Source organism: Triticum aestivum, chromosome 4A (genome assembly GCF_018294505.1).
Source record: "Triticum aestivum cultivar Chinese Spring chromosome 4A, IWGSC CS RefSeq v2.1, whole genome shotgun sequence".
Classification (NCBI taxonomy): Eukaryota; Viridiplantae; Streptophyta; class Magnoliopsida; order Poales; family Poaceae; genus Triticum; species Triticum aestivum.
Window position 1 is genome coordinate 292,890,651 of NC_057803.1, and position 5,985 is coordinate 292,896,635.

Here is a 5,985-nt window from a genome sequence, read left to right on the forward strand (position 1 = left end):
ATGAGGAGTTTCCGGAATTGTTGTTCGTTGCTTCCGGCATCTTTTAACCTTGACTAGATAGGTAGTTTTCTTTTGCTTCACCTCTTGCCATGCTAACAACATTTAATCTTGTTGGGTACATAAACGAGAGAGAACTAAATAAGTCATATGGTTTTTCGTCACTATGCAACTCGTTGCATATTGAGCTCCACTTAACTTGTAGTGTTGTTTGTGCATTTTGCCATGCCATGTATCATTAAATCGGACATACATCATACTTGGTTGTGCATCATGCCATGTCCATGTGTGGTTTGTTTACTTTGTTGTTTGCTTCTTTCCGGTGATGCTTCTTCGGCTTAGTTCCGTTAACGTTGCGTTTGTGAGGATCCGTTCATCTACGTCCGTTTGTCTTCTTCATGGACTCGTTCTTCTTCCTTGCGGGATTTCAGGCAAGATGATCATACCCTCGAAATCACTTCTATCTTTGCTTGCTTAGTTGCTCACTCTTTTGCTATGCCTATGCTGCGATACCTACCCCTTGATTATCATGCCTCCTATATTGTTGAACCAAGCCTCTAACCCACCTTGTCCTAGCAAACCGTTGTTTGGCTATGTTACCGCTTTGCTCAGCCCCTCTTATAGCGTTATTAGTTTCAGGTGAAGATTGAAGTTTGTTCCTTGTTGGAACATGGAGATCATTCCTTGTTGGAACATGTTTACTTGTTGGGATATCACAATATATCTTACTTAATTAATGCATCTATATACTTGGTAAAGGGTGGAAGGCTCGGCCTTATGCCTGGTGTTTTGTTCCACTCTTGCTGCCCTAGTTTCCGTCATATCGGTGTTATGTTCCCGGATTTTGCGTTCCTCACGTGGTTGGGTAATAATGGGAACCCCTTGAGAGTTCGCCTTAAGTAAAGCTCCTCCAGCAATGCCCAACCTTGGTTTTACCATTTGCCTCACCACCACCTATTTTTCCCTTGGGAGTCACTCTCTCATGGGTCATCTTTATTTTAACCCCCCCGGGCCAGTGCTTGTCTAAGTGTTGGTCTGAAATGGGCAGCTTGCGGGGCCATCTCGGGGAAACTTGAGGGCTGGTTTTACTCGTAGCTTGACCTATCCGGTGTTGCCCTGAGAATGAGATATGTGCAGCTCCCATCAGGATGTCGGCGCATCGGGCGGTGTTGCTGGTTTAGTTTTACCCTGTCGAAATGTCTTGTTGTACAGGGATACCGAGTCTGATTGGAATGTCTCGGAAGGAGGTCTATTCCTTCATTGACCATGAGAGCTTGTCATGGGATAAGTTGGGACACCCTGCAGGGATTTGAACTTTCTAAAGCCGTGCCCGCGGTTATGGGCAGATGGGAATTTGTTAACGTCCGGTTGTAGAAAACCTGAAGTTGACCTTAATTAAAATGAATCAACCGCGTTTGTAACCGTGATGGTCTCTTTCCGGCGGAGTCCGGGAAGTGAACACGGTGTTGGAGTTATGCTTGACGTAGGTTGTTCTAGGATCACTTCTTGATCATAGTTTCTCGACCGTGCTTTGCCTTCTCTTCTCGCTCTCATTTGCATATGTTAGCCACCATATATGCTAGTCGCTTGCTGCAGCTCCACCTCATACATGTTACCTTACCCATAAGCTTAAATAGTCTTGATCGCGAGGGTGCGAGATTGCTGAGTCCCCGGGGCTCACAGATACTTCCAAAACCAGTTTGCAGGTGCCAATGAGACCGTGCAGTTGACGCAACCAAGCTCAGGAGGAGCTCGACGGAGATCTTGTCCTTTGTGTTGTTTCGTTCTAGTTGGTCAGTAGTGGAGCCCAGTTGGGGTCGATTGGGGACCTTTGTCGCATTTGGGGTTCTTCTTTTATTTTGGCTCCGTAGTCGGGCCTTGATTGTATTTGGATGATGTAATGCTTTACTCATGTATTGTGTGAAGTGGCGATTGTAATCCAACTATGTATCTTTTCCCCTATTGTATTATATGGGTTGTTTGCGAAGATTACCTCACTTGCGACATTGCTTTCAATGCGGTTATTCCTCTAAGTCGTGCTTCGACACGTGGGAGATATAGCTGCATCGAGGGCGTTACAGAGAATGGATAAGAAAGGAGGAAGAAGGCGTGGGTAAAAAGGGTGAATCTTTGTCCCTGTATAAGGGCGGAAGAGGCGATGCGCCTCCCCACTTACCTGGCAAAATCGCTTATTCCCCAAACGCCATAATTGATGGCGCGGTTGGGTTACCCATACCCGTATTGATGAGAATCCCATGATAAGGGGACACGAACTCTGGTTAGACAAGACGTGTCAAGAAAAACACCTCGCGATATGTGCAGTGCTGGTTGAGAAAAACGGTTCGAATAATGGCCGGGCCATGGCATGATGTCATGTTGCTAAATGTGTCAGCAGATTAGATTTGTGGAAATATTATTCTCTCTACGGTGGTATGTGGAACTTGTTTTGCAGAGCCTGACACTATCCTTGTGTTCAAAATCTTCTATGGATTATTCGGAGGAAGAACCCGCCTTGCAATGCCGAAGAAAAATCTGCGCACCGGACTCATCATCATTGAAGCCTGGTTCAGGGGCTACTGAGGGAGTCCTGGATTAGGGGGTCTTCGGGCAGCCGGATGCTACCTCTTGAGCACTGCGTTGGTTTTCCCTGAAGAGGAAGGGATGATGCGGCAAAGTAGCGTAAGTATTTCCCTAAGTTTTTGAGAACCAAGGTATCAATCCAGTAGGAGGCTACGCGCGAGTCCGTCACACCTGCAAAAAACAAATAAATCCTCGCAACCAACGCGATAAGGGGTTGTCAATCCCTACACGGCCACTTACGAGAGTGAGATCTGATAGATATGACAGGATAATATTTTTGGTATTTTTATGATAAAGATGAAAAGTAAAATAAAATCAAAGTAAAGTAAAAAAGCAATGGAAATTACTAAGTATTGGAAGATTAATATGATGAAGATAGACCCGGGGGCCATAGGTTTCACTAGTGGCTTCTCTCAAGAGCATAGGTATTTTATGGTGGGTGAACAAATTACTATTGAGCAATTGACAGAATTGAGCGTAGTTATGAGAATATCTAGGTATGATCATGTATATAGGCATCACGTCCGAGACAAGTAGACCGACTCCTGCCTGCATCTACTACTATTACTCCACTCATCGACCGCTATCCAGCATGCATCTGGAGTATTAAGTTAATGAAAACAGAGTAATGCCTTAAGCAAGATGACATGATGTAGAGTGATAAATTCATGCAATATGATGAAACCCCCATCTTTTTATCCTCAATGGCAACAATACAATACGTGCCTTGCTGCCCCTACTGTCACTGGGAAAGGACACCGCAAGATTGAACCCAAAGCTAAGCACTTATCCCATTGCAAGAAAGATCAATCTAGTAGGCCAAACCAAACTGATAATTCGAAGAGACTTGCAAAGGTAACCATTCATACATAAAACAATTCAGAGAAGATTCAAATATTTTTCATAGATAGACTTGATCATAAACCCACAATTCATCGATCTCAACAAACACACCGCAAAAAGAAGATTACATCAAATAGATATACACAAAAGAGGGGGAGAACATTGTATTGAGATCCAAAAAGAGAGAAGAAGCCATCTAGCTAATATGGACCCGTAGGTCTGAGGTAAACTACTCACACTTCATCGGAGAGGTTATGGTGTCGATGTAGAAGCCCTTCGTGATACATGCCCCCTCCGGCGGAGCTCTGGAACATGCCCCAAGATGGGATCTCGTGGATACAGAAAGTTGTGGTGGTGGAATTAGGGTTTAGGCTCCGTATCTGATCGTTTGGGGTACGTAGGTATATATAGGAGGAAGGATTACATCGGGGGAGCAACAGGGGGCCCACAAGGGTGGAGGGTGCGCCTGGGGGGGGTAGGCACGCCCTCTACCTCGTGGCCTCCTCCTTTGTTTCTTGACGTAGGGTCCAAGTCTTCTAGATCATGTTCGGTGAGAAAATCACGTTCCCGAAGGTTTCATTCCGTTTGGACTCCGTTCGATATTCCTTTTCTTCGAACCCTAAAATATGCAAAAAAAACTACAATTCTGGGCTGGGCCTCCGGTTAATAGGTTAGTCCCAAAAATAATATAAAAGTGGATAATAAAGCCCAATAATGTCCAAAACAGTAGATAATATAGCATGGAGCAATCAAAAATTATATATACGTCGGAGACGTATCAAGCATCCACAAGCTTAATTCCTGCTCGTCCTCGAGTAGGTAAATGATAAAAACAGAATTTTTGATGTGGAATGCTACCTAGCATAATTTTCAATGTAATTTTATTTATTGGTGCAAGAATATTTAGATCTGAAAGATTCAAGACAAAAGTTAAATATTGACATAAAAATAATAATACTTCAAGCATACTAACCAAGCAATCATGTCTTCTCAAAATAACATGGCCAAAGAAAGTTATCCCTACAAAATCATATAGTCTGGCTATGCTCTATCTTCATCACACAAAGTATTTAAATCATGCACAACCCCGATGACAAGCCAAGCAATTGTTTCATACTTTTGACATTCTCAAACCTTTTCAATCTTCATGCAATACATGAGCGTGAGCCATGGATATAGCACTATAAGTGGAATAGAATGGTGGTTGTGGAGAAGACAAAAAGGGAGAAGATAGTCTCACATCAACTAGGCGTATCAACGGGTTATGGAGATGCCCATCAATAGATATCAATGTGAGTGAGTAGGGATTGCCATTCAACGGATGCACTAGAGCTATACGTATATGAAAGCTCAACAAAAGAAACTAAGTGGGTGTGCATCCAACTTGCTTGCTCATGAAGACCTAGGGCATTTTGAGGAAGCCCATCATTGGAATATACAAGCCAAGTTCTATAATGAAAAATTCCCACTAGTATATGAAAGTGATAAGATAGGAGACTCTCTATCATGAATATCATGGTGCTACTTTGAAGCACAAGCGTGCTAAAAGGATAGTAACATTGCCCCTTCTATCTTTTTCTCTCATTTTTTATTTGGGCATTTTCTCCTTTTTTATGGCCTCTTTTCTTTCTTTCTTTTTCTTTTCTTTATTTTTCGTACGGAGTCTCATCCCGATTTGTGGGGGAATCATAGTCTCCATCATCATTTCCTCACTAGGACAATGCTCTAATAATGATGATCATCACACTTTTATTTTCTTACAACTCAACAATTACAACTCGATACTTAGAACAAAATATGACTCTATATGAATGCCTCCGGTGGTGTACCGGGATATGCAATGAATCAAGAGTGACATGTATGAAAGAATTATGAATGGTGGCTTTGCCACAAATACGATGTCAACTACATGATCATGCTAAGCAATATGACAATGATGGAGTGTGTCATACTAAACGGAATGGTGGAAAGTTGCATGGAAATATATCTCGGAATGGCTATGGAAATGCCATAATAGGTAGGTATGGTGGCTGTTTTAAGGAAGGTATATGGTGGGTGTATGATACCGGCGAAAGGTGCGCGGTATTAGAGAGGCTAGCAATTGTGGAAGGAAGAAAAGTGCAAATATCCATGGACTCAACATTATAAAGAACTCATATACTTATTGCAAAAATCTACAAGTTATCAAAGCGAAGTATTACGCGCATGCTCCTAGGGGGATAGATTCATAGGAAAATACCATCGCTCGTCCCTGACCGCCACTCATAAGGAAGACAATCAAAAAATAAATCATGCTCCGACTTCATCACATATAGGTTCACCATACGTGCATGCTACGGGAATCACAAACCATAACACAAGTATTTCTCAAATTCACAACTACTTCAACTAGCATAACTTTAATATCACCATCTTCATATCTCAAAATAATTATCAAGCATCGAACTTCTCATAGCATTCAACACACTCATAAGAAAGTTTTTACTATTCTTGAATACCAAGCATATTAGGATTATTTAAGAAAATTACCATGCTATTTAAGACTCTAAAAATAATATAAGTGAA